This window comes from Melospiza melodia, chromosome 28, assembly GCF_035770615.1.
Source record: "Melospiza melodia melodia isolate bMelMel2 chromosome 28, bMelMel2.pri, whole genome shotgun sequence".
In the NCBI taxonomy this organism is placed as follows: Eukaryota; Metazoa; Chordata; class Aves; order Passeriformes; family Passerellidae; genus Melospiza; species Melospiza melodia.
In genome coordinates this window covers 8699351-8711085 of record NC_086221.1, presented here as the reverse complement: position 1 = coordinate 8711085, position 11735 = coordinate 8699351, and positions in this window count along the sequence as shown.

The window sequence follows — 11735 nt, the reverse complement described above, 5'->3', positions numbered from 1 at the left end:
AGGAGGCTCCGGGGGGACCCTGAGGCTCTGCACAGCTCCTGACAGGGAGGGATAGCCGGGGAGATTTGGGGTCTGATCCCAGGGAACAGGGACAGGAGCAGAGCGACCGCCCTCAGGCTGGGCTCAGGGTGGATTTTGGGGGAATTTCCCCATGGAAAGGGCGGACAGCAAGCAGGGTGACTGGGCTGAGGGTGTTTCCATAGGGAAATGATGCTGCTCTGCTCACACAGGACAGGACAAGAGTCACCAAGAGGTCACCGAGCACTACCACATCACAGGGCTCAGGAACAGCAGCACAGCACCTTCACCCCTTAAAAACCTTCCTTGAAACACAACACTTCAGACAGTTTTTTTTCTTGTTTAAAAAAGCGTGAAAATAAGGAACTGTAATATTGACGTGAAGTACACGTGCAATTGGCAAGAAACAGACAAAGTGCGGGAAGGGGAAACGGAACATGAATGGAAACTGCACATAAATGGGAACAGCACATAAATGTCCTGACGGTGTTTTTGTCACTGGGATTTGTAAGTGACACACAGGGAGGATCGGGTCAGGAGTCCAGCACAGTCACTGATCTGGGAGATCACTCATCTGCTCCAGCTTAACTATAATTCAGCTCTGCACACTCCAGAAAAGCTAATGTCAACAGTCAGTAAATTTCAGGACATTCTTTCCTCATTAGGAATGTACAAATACCCCAGGAGGAGCAGTCACTCCATGGCTGCGATGCCCGAACATCGCATGCCTGTAGCTGAACCTGCTCCAGTTCTCCCTCTCACAGCTTTGTGTGTGCAGCAGAAATGAGCACCCAGCGCAGAATTTTGCTTCCAGGTACAATTTGTGGCTGCTGATAGCGATCCGTAAATCGCTGTTTTCATGGCTGCAGAGGTGTCTCCTTCCCTGGGGACCACCGTGAGCAGGTGAATCAGGTGAATCTCTGTTTGATGGGAATCTCTGCAGGCAGGGTGATGTCAGTGAAGGATTTCCACACTTGTCCCTGCAGGACTTGGCAGCCCCAGCATGAGAGGCTCGGGCACAGGGGGGCAGTCGGGGTGACAGAAGCAGCTGCCTCCAAGGATGCTCAGCACTCTTGGTTGAGCAACTTGTTTATTCAGAGTAAAACGTTATCGTGAAATCTGTGAACTTAGGAAGTTACTGCTCAATGTTTAAAAACATGAGGCTGTGTCTGGAAAGCAGGCAGGGGCAAAATATCAGCAGTAACTTCTGTTTTAAAAGCTGTGTAAAAACGTATTCCTGTGGGCAGAAACTGCAAGGGATGCAATTCCTTTAACAGGCTCAGTGTACATGGAAATGTTTGAGCATTCTGCAAGGCTTTACCCCAAATTTCCTTTGAAATTAAAGCTTTAGCAACCTTTGCCCCAAATATCAACACATTTGCAGCTTTTCCCACTGAGCACCGACTGAAGAGTTTTATTGTATCCAAGAAATCACACACTTATCTCTTTCATGGCTCGTGGAGCACCTTCCAAGTTTCAGAACAATGAGGGTCCAGGCACACTGAGGGCCTGACTCAGCAGGACACAGCTCCTGTTTGATGTGAGCTCTGGCAAGGGTGACTTTTCCCCCCGTTTTCTGCAGGTTCGAGTGGAAGCTGATAACATTTATTGCTGAGTCAGACTTTGCAAGGACATGAAATTAGATCTGGATGTGAACCTGGTTATGAAATGACCAGAGGAGGAGAAGCAGGTCCAAGTTCAGCTGAAACCAGAGGCACCTTTCCTGGTGGCTCCAGCAGGGAATAACCCTGGATCTCAGTTCCTCCCAGCCCCAGTCCTGCCCTCCTCCAGGCAGCTCTTTCACTCCTGCCTGCTCCTTATCTCCCATCAGCAGTGGTTGCTGGTCAGCAAATCCAGGCTGTCAGCAGGCTGTCACCTCCCGTGTCCACACCGTGCCTGTCCCGGGGCATTTCCCTTTTCCAACGATCCCCATCCTTGCAGGGACGTCCCCAGGGTGGGTGACAGCACTGACACCAGCGGCAACAGCACAGGGTTATGATGCAAAGAGAATGGATTCTCTGCATCCTGTCACATACAGGACACCCCTGGAACGTCCCGGACACAGCCCAAGAAACCCAGTGACCCTTCACACTGCACTTTTATTGGAAAATGGTGCCGTTTATCACAGCCCATCTATTTCTACAAAACAGGAGTTGCCACAATAACTTTCCCACCCTGCAGTCTAAATCCATTCATATTAAATTACACCAAGATTTCTCTCCCCTTTTCCTGCTATATGGCAGCAGTAAAAACTGAAAGGAAAACACTTATTTATCCCAGAACCTGCAGCAGCATTGCAATTTCTCACCTGCTTGTGCAGCTGAGTTGCAGAGATTGCACTGAGCCTTCTGCAGGCAAATTAATGTGAAGCAGAATCCCTCAGGACTTCTTTTATTCCAAAACAATAATTGCCCAATTGGATAAATGATCACAAGTTCAGCTGATGTAAATATGTAGCTAAGGCCCATTTGCTGATTTAATGAAATTCAGAAACAATTTGTGATTGCATAATGACCTTGGATTCCTGGCTGATAGAATCAGAAGGCTGGCAGTAAATGAAAGTGGGTTTGACACCATGCAGCTAATAACACTTTATCCTTTAGCTGTGGCTGTCACAAGTGAAGGTGCTGCTCCATCCTGGCCTGCCCTCAGTGTCTGAGCTGAAGTGCACAAGGAAGGGGCTGGTGCTCTCTAAACTCACAATAACCATGCTTTAGACTCCACTCAGGGAGGAATCAAGAGAAAAACGCTCGCTCCAAAGCCCTCAACACAAGCCTTTGAAGTGCAAGCACAGTATTTTCTTTACAGATGAGATTGCAGTGTATCATTATGAATAATGACTTAATGATGTAATTAACAGTGAGCACCCACATGGCTGCCAGCACTGCCCTGGCTGAGGGTCACCGAGCTCACACCTCCCCTCCCACGCTGGCCTTGCCATGGATCTGAGCAGAAAGGATCATTTCACACCCATTTAAGCACCCCAGGCTCTGTAGGGCAGATCCCCAAGCAGAAAGGATCATTTCACACCCATTTAAGCACCCCAGGCTCTGTTGGGCATATCCCCAGGCAGAAAGGATCATTTAACACCCATTTAAGCACCCCAGGCTCTGTAGGGCATATCCCCAAGCAGAAAGGATCATTTCACACCCATTTAAGCACCCCAGGCTCTGTAGGGCAGATCCCCAAGCAGAAAGGATCATTTCACACCCATTTAAGCACCCCAGGCTCTGTTGGGCATATCCCCAGGCAGAAAGGATCATTTAACACCCATTTAAGCACCCCAGGCTCTGTAGGGCAGATCCCCAAGCAGAAAGGATCATTTCACACCCATTTAAGCACCCCAGGCTCTGTAGGGCACAGATCCCCAAGCAGAAAGGATCATTTAACACCCATTTAAGCACCCCAGGCTCTGTAGGGCATATCCCCAGGCAGAAAGGATCATTTCACACCCATTTAAGCACCCCAGGCTCTGTAGGGCAGATCCCCAAGCCCTGAGCCCATTCCCAGAGAGTCCCTGCACAGCCCATCCCTGTCCCACTGCGGGTCTGTTCCAAGCCCGCTGCCTGCCTGCCTGGCTGGCTGCAGCTCCCAGGCAATTAGGCTGTGAGCCGTGGGATGTGGGGAGCTGTGGGATGAGCTGGGAGCCGTGGGATGTGGGGAGGATCCCGAGCAGGGCAGTGCCAAAGCTCCAGCAGGTTGGCAAGGGGAAAGCCCGGACTGTGGGCAGCCACAGCACGAGAGGCCCGAGCAGGAAAAACTGGGACAGCAGAGCTCAGCATGGGCAGTAACAAGTGGTTTTCTTTACTGACAGACGTTGCTCACTGCTCGAAGGCAGCTGCAACCACACATTCTGAATTACCCAACTGCTTCCTGTGCAGCCCTGTGGGGCCAGGCACCGCTCACCCCGTGCGCCTCCTCCATCCCCGGGTACCAAACCTCCTCCTCTGCCTGCTGCTTTCGCCCATTTCAGCTGCAGCTGCCTTTTCCCTCTTCTGTTCTGTAAAATCCAGGCAGTACAGTACAAGCAAGTTGGGGGAAAGGAAAGGAAAAACCAAAGATAAAATGAAAGTTAAAATGTGACTGCAAGAGGAAGTCAGAGGCATCCTTTGCCTGGGTTTGTGGAACCCACACATTGAGACAAACAGTGCCTTGAGATTAAATGTCATATATATATTGAAATGAGAGCATGTCTAACTCAGTAAGTAATCCTTCCCATGTTTCCTTTCATGGGGTTTCAACACTTGTTTTCTTTAAACACAGTCACACAATGAGTGTATTGTAGCCAAGGGGCAAGTTTTGATTAGCAGGTAAAAGCAGCAATCCAGGCATTTGTCCATCGGCTCCTGGAGCCCGGTGAGACCCCTGGGGGTTCCTCACTCCCTGTCCCAGTTAATGGGGGCTCCACTCAGGGCCAGGGCCAGTCTCACCCAGGGTCAGCCCCTCTTTGTGCTTTCAGGGCGGCGGCTCAGCAGGCACGGGCTGCAGGACAGGGTCTGTAAGGGCATCAGCGAGGGGATAACGCACTCACCTGTACCTGGAGAGGAGATCTGTGTTCCCAATTAGTGCTGAACAACGGCCCAGCCTTGGAGACCCTGCAGCACCTCCATCCCTCCTGCTCCCAGGGGCTGGCCTGTCCAAGAGCAGCTGTGTCAGAGGCAGCTCCTCGGCTCCCTCTAATAGCTGCTCCCCTGTAATTATGGTTGCACTAACGCTTAGACTCCTGACAGCACTCTTTGTTTTCTGATTGCTTCCTGAGCACAAGTGCACAGCCCTGGCTCGGAGCCCCTCTCTCGGCAGGAGCAGGTATTTCCCTGGGCAGGGCTGGAGCCAGCGGAGCGGGCGCTGAACGGGAGGGAGCCCAGGGCCCCAGTGCCCGCTCCGAGCCGAGCTGCCCTGCCAGCAGCGTCACCCCGGCTCCGCTGGGTGCCACGGCCGGCTCTGCTGTCAGCTGGGATCGTGAGTCACTTCCAGTGCTGAGTGACTCACAGGCTGTGCCTGGGAAGGGCTGCGTGCGTGTCCTGTGTGTCTGCCACCCTGCCCTGTCCCCCTGGGCAGGGACAGCGGTGCCACTGCCTCACCAGGGCTGGCAGGTCACCCTGGGGCACTGGGCACGGTCAGGGATCTCCTTGGGGCACCCTGGGGCACCTGGGCACAGTCAGGGATCTCCTTGGGGCACCTGGGCACAGTCAGGGATCTCCTTGGGCACCCTGGGGCACTGGGCACGGTCAGGGATCTCCTTGGGGCACCCTGGGCACAGTCAAGGATCTCCTTGGGGCACCCTGGGGCACTGGGCACAGTCAGGGATCTCCTTGGGGCACCCTGGGCACAGTCAGGGATCTCCTTGGGGCACTGGGCACGGTCAGGGATCTCCTTGGGGCACTGGGCACAGTCAAGGATCTCCTTGGGGCACCCTGGGCACACTCAGGGATCTCCTTAGGGCACCCTGGGCACACTCAGGGATCTCCTTGGGGCACCTGGGCACGCTCAGGGATCTCCTTGGGCACCCTGGGCACACTCAGGGATCTCCTTGGGGCACCCTGGGCACACTCAGGGATCTCCTTGGGGCACCCTGGGCACACTCAGGGATCTCCTTGGGGCACCTGGGCACAGTCAAGGATCTCCTTGGGCACCCTGGACACACTCAGGGATCTCCTTGGGGCACCTGGGCACACTCAGGGATCTCCTTGGGCACCCTGGGTACACTCAGGGATCTCCTTGGGGCACCCTGGACACACTCAGGGATCTCCTTGGGGCACCTGGGCACACTCAGGGATCTCCTTGGGCACCCTGGGTACACTCAGGGATCTCCTTGGGGCACCTGGGCACACTCAGGGATCTCCTTGGGGCACCCTGGACACACTCAGGGATCTCCTTGGGGCACCCAGGGGTCATGGAGAGGCTCCCCACGAGCTGTCAGTGCTGTCAGTGTGTGGCTGCGGCCCAGCTGGAATCCCAGTGACATGCTCGAGACGTTTGGGAGTGCTTTGGCTCCCAGCACTTCCCTGTGTTGCCCTTTGAGAGGGGAGTGTTTGCATAAATAGCAGCAGATGCATCTGCAACCGCTCGTCTCGCAGCCCGAGCGCAGCCCTGGCAGCGAGCAGGGAGGGAGCAGCTGCATCTGGAGTGAGAAATGCAGCAGATGGGGCTGCAGCCGGCCGGGCTTCATGGGCCAGGGGTGTCCCAGCGCCGTGGCAGGGACTGGGAGAGCCTGAGACCCTGGGAGCAGAGCTGCCAGCCCAGCAGGACCTGAGCAGGGTGGGTGCCCCTAGGACTGGGGGCTGCCCATCAGACGGAGCCCAGCAGGAGCCCCAGCATGGCACGGCGGGAGGGCTGGCACGAGGCTCCCGGGCTGTTTTCCCAGCGAACAAACCTGCCGGGGGTGAGGGCATTATCTGCCAGATCTCATTTTACCCTAAACAAACACAAAGCGTCCCAGGAGCTGCTGCCCCGTTGGGTAAAGCAGGATGGGAGCTGAGCTCCTGGGCTGGCGGGGCCGGCTCCTGAGGTTGCCTTAATGACAGAAACCTCCACTTGTCTTTCCAGAGTTACAGAAACCGCAGAGGTATCAGAGCTTTTCATCACTTGTTTTACTGCCTGGGCTGTGCGCTGTGGTGAGGAGCCGCGGTCCAGACTGACGGCTCCTCCCGATGGCTGCTGTCACCCCAATGGCTCCTGCCACTGCCCGATGGCTCCTGCCACCCCTGATGGCTGCTGTCACCCCCGATGGCTCCTGCCACTGCCCGATGGCTCCTGTCACCCCTGATGGCTGCTGTCACCCCCGATGGCTCCTGCCACCCCGATGGCTGCTGTCACCCCCGATGGCTCCTGCCACCCCAATGGCTGCTGCCACCCCCGATGGCTCCTGCCACTGCCCGATGGCTCCTGTCACCCCTGATGGCTGCTGTCACCCCCGATGGCTCCTGCCACCCCGATGGCTCCTGCCACCCCTGATGGCTCCTGTCACCCCAATGGCTGCTGCCACCCCCGATGGCTCCTGTCACCGCTGTGTGTGCTGCTGTCCGGGCAGCTCCTTGGACACACCAGCAGCTCCTCGGGCACGTCCCTGCCCCAGTAAGTTCTTGGTCACTGGAGCAGGTGATTGGGCACCTTCCCACCCCAGCAGCTCTCTGGGCACCCCAGCAGATCTTTGGACATCCCAGCAGCTCTTTGGGCACCCATTGAGATCCTTGGGCACCCAGTGAGCTCTCTGGGCACCCACTGAGCTCTTCGGGCACCCACTGAGCTCTTCGGGCACCCACTGATCTCCTTGGGCACCTCCCCACCGCAGCAGCTCTCAGGACACCCCAGCTCTCTGCCCACGCTCTCTGCCCACGCTCTCTGCTCCTGTTTGCGCCCTGGGCCGCCCAGCGGAGCCAAGCCCAGCTCAGCAGTTTCACCCCCGTGTTTGGATGGGATGGGATGGGGTGGGAGTGACGGGGGCCGAGCAGATGAAACAAAGACATTTTATCTCTGTCCCCGTCCTTCATCCTGCCCCACGTGCGGTTCCCACGCAGGGGCTGTGCCAGCCCAGGGCTGCACAAGGGCAGACTGCATCCCCTCGGCCCAGGAACACGGTGCTGGCGTTGTTATTCACCTGGGAACACGCTCCCTTTGAATTCCCTTCCACTGCAGCGATGGGCTTCCTTCAGACCAACCTTAACTCCAGGTATGTCACGGTGAGGCTCCAAAACTTGCAGCCAGTGTTTCAGAACACTTTATTTCCCTCCAAATCCTGGCAATAAGTGTCATTAACAAAGCAGTTTTCTACAGCAATGGAAGCTCTGTGTGTGTGTTTTGTTGTAAGGAAAAATAAATTCCTTTTTTTTCAGTAAGGAACCAAAAACCATCTCTGAGTTAGCTGCAGAACAAAAGAGGCCTTGATTTCTGCCATCCATCATGGAAAAGGTTGGATCCAAATATACATACATCAAAAATAAAAAGGTACAAACAATGCTTCCTTCCTAGAGAGCTTCCCTGGCAAACCTGGCCCCAGAGCCTGGCTGCCTCCAGCTCATCTTCCTGTGGTGGAGCCGAGCTCTGGGGACACCCCAGGCTCCTCTCAGGAGCTCTTCCCTGGAAATGGGTTGTGTTCAGCCCATCCTTGATCCGAGGAGGGCCCAAAGGCTTTCCTGGCTGCCCTTGGTGTGGGCTGAGCCTCCCTCCTTCCTTCTCTGCCCCTTCAGACACCGTGAACTGAGCCCAGGGCAGAGGCAGCGGGCTGGGGGAGCCTGTGTGGGCTCAGTGTGGGCACTGGGACCTTTCTCCTCTCTGCTTTGGGGCCAGCAGCTCCTTCCCCTGCCCAAGGGCCCGCGGGGATTCGTTTGTCCATTTGGAATTGCAGCTCCTCGGGGAAATCCTCAGCTCCCACCTCCCAGGGGATTAGAGCAGCCACAGGGCCAAATCCCCATTCATTGCCTGGGTTAGGCTGGGTAAATAAATCCTGTTAAGCCATTGGGGCCACGCCGGGCTTACCCGGACAGAAACGGCAGCGCTATAAATAAGGGCTGGCTTTGATTAGGGAAATAAAGGCAGGAAAAAAGCACTTAAAAGATATCCAGAGGAAATATAAGCTCTCCCCCCCAGTCATGCTGGCAGTGATGAATTAGTCCACGAATGCCAGTCAGAGAGTGAGTCATGATTCATAAATAAATTACAACAGATATTCATAGAATCATAGAATATCCTGAGCTGGGAGGGACCCACAGGGATCACCAATCCAGCTCCTGGCCCTGCACAGGATGACCCAAAATCTGAGGAAATACCTTGGAAACAGGAACTACCTATTCATTTAATCTGGGACATTTGTGGCCTGAGATGCCACCAAACACTCGAAATTCAGAGTAACTCAGTGACCCTGTACGAAGCACATATATTTACTGTAGGTGACAGAGCTGATTCCTGGCAGTGTCCAGCCAAGCCTTGTTGGAGGCAAACTGCTTTGGAGAAGCTGCTAAGTGGGTTTTAGAGCCCCTGGGACAGGCAGGGCAGCGGCAGTGGGTGCTGCCTGTGCCAGGTGAGCTGTGCCCTCCTGAGGATGCTCATCGGTGAGACAATGGCCTTTCCTCCCTGTCTCTTCAGAGCGAGGCTGCCTTTGCAGTGCTGTGCAGTTAAACACTTTCCTGGTGCTCAGAAATGAGAGCTGGGAAGGGAGCTCAGGGCCTGGGCGTTGCTGTTTCACCCCGTCCTGCCTCCCCCAGCCCTGCTGCACTGAGATGCAAAATTATCAGCGCAAGAGTTTATAAAATGTCAGAACAGTTTCTCTGCTGTCAGCCAGACAATTTGTGCAAATGGAGCCTCTCTAAAGAGCCTCCTGCCAGCCCCGAGCTCCCTTCCATCTCCCAGGATTTACTGTATGCCATTCCCATGGACTTGTAAACCAGGCTGTGAGGAAGAGCGAGGATGGGAAGGTGTGTGCTGTGCAGTGGGGTCCTGGATCTGCTGTGGTTGGCAGGGCTGGGCAGGGGCTGTGGGACACAAAGCCAGGTGATGTCCTCCCCTCACACGCAGGAGGTGGCTCTGCACAGTTCTGCATGGCTCTGCATGGCTCTGCACAGTTCTGCATGGCTCTGCACGGCTCTGCATGGCTCTGCACAGTTCTGCATGGCTCTGCATGGTTCTGCATGGCTCTGCACGGCTCTGCATGGCTCTGCACAGTTCTGCATGGCTCTGCATGGCTCTGCATGGTTCTGCACGGCTCAGCCCCAGGCTGGGAGGGCAGCTCTGGGAATGGAACATTCCAGGCAGTCCCCAGTGACCCAGGGCTGCCCCCTGTCCTGGGAAGGAAGGGCAGGATAACCCTGGCACGCTGCTGCTCCCTAGGCTGGCACGGATCTGCCTGTGCACAGAGGGGCTGGCATCAAACAGGGCCCTGTGCCAGCCCAGCCCACAGCCACACCCCGAGAGAACCCTAAAACTCCAGTTACAGCGCAGTTAACTTTAAAACACACCAGAGTTTAAGCAGTCCAAGCCCCTGTCCTGCACCCCTGCCCTGTTTGCAGCTGGGGCTCCAGGGCAGCCGTGGGAGCAGGGTGGCATCCCTCCCAGCAAAGGCACTGGGCTGTACTGGTTTGGCAGCCCCAGCTCCTCTCACGGGGACTCAGCAGGAGCAGCAAACGCAGCTCCCTCCAGCTCTGGGGCTTTGGGACCAAATCCTCCAGAGAAGCCGAGCCCAGCACGGCTCAGACTCAGGGAATGGGATGTGGAAGGGAAGAGCTTTCCAGATCTGATTCTCCTCTGACAATTTGCTCTTGACAGCAGCTGAAATCATCTTTGGAACCAGCCCTGCGTTCTAAGGACAGTGAACTCTGCCTTTCAGCACAGCTCTGTGTGCCAGAGGAAGGCTTCCTTCAGGTTTGTGCATCTGTGAGAAAAACCAGCAGCGGTTTTCCAACACCACTGTGCCCCCATTGGAGAGACAGGGGGAAAAATCCCAAATGGGGAATTTCAGAGGGAAACCCAAACTGTTCTGCTCCTGTCCAGCCCTTCCCAAGGTTGTGTAGACCAGATTAACCCTCCTTGTACCATGATGGGGAAACTGAGGCACAGTGACAGGACGCTGTCGCCCATGCCAGGCTCCAGCCTCTCATTCCGTTTGTGATCCAGCAGCCCACAGCCACCCAGCTGGGGCTGTGCCCCACACTCACATCCTCCCTCTGCCTCCCAGCCTGGAGAGGCTGCCCTGTGCTCCCCCCAGCGCCCCAAAGCCCCCCAGAACAAAGGCAGATGTGGCTGTTGTTGACTCACAGGATAAGATCATTGTTGTGGGACATTTTTTTTTCCCTGTGTCACTTAGACATGATTTTTTTCCTAGCGAATTTGTTCTCCTCCCCTCCACCCCCGGAGTGAAAAGGGAATCTGGGCTCAAAGCCGCAGCTGAGGTTGCAGAGACCTTCCCTTCCTGATCCTTATCTCACCAGGATGTAGGAGGATCCCTCGGGAGGAGCTGGAAGCCTTTCGCTGGAGCCATCCAAGAACCGAGCTCAGCCTTTAAATGGCAAAACCATCGAGGGCTGAGGATCCGAGAGCTTTAACCCCATCTCAGGGTGACATCCCCGGCACTCTCCCAATCCCAACCTGCCCGGCACGGAGCCACGTCAATGGATAACAAAAACACCCCTTGGAGCCCCGACCTTGGAACCCCAACCCTGGAGCCCCAACCTTGGAACCCCAACCTTGGAACCCCAACCTTGGAACTCCAACCTTGGAACCCCAACTCTGGAGCCCCAACCTTGGAATCCCAGCCTTGGAACCCCAACCTTGGAGCCCCGACCTTGGAACCCCAACCTTGGAACTCCAACCTTGGAACCCCAACTCTGGAGCCCCAACCTTGGAATCCCAGCCTTGGAACCCCAACCTTGGAACTCCAACCTTGGGACCCCAACTTCGGAGCCCCAACCTTGGAGCCCCAACTTTGGAGCCCCAGCCTTGGAGCCCCGACCTTGGAGCCCCAGCCTGCCCCAACCCTCTGCCTGCTGCCCCAGGGATGCTGCACCCCAGGGCACAGGGAGAGCCCTGCCCGTGCCAGGACAGCAGAGGGCACGGCTCACCCTCCTGCGGGGACGCAGGAGTCACCGCAGCGGGGCTCTGTTAGCACAGGGTGAGCACAGGAAACAGATGCTGCCTGCTGAGGAAGCACCTGAGGAGGATCAGAGCGGCAGGAACCTGGAGGGAACCGGGGGTGCTGGCTGGAACCCCCGATCCGGCCCCAGCTGGGC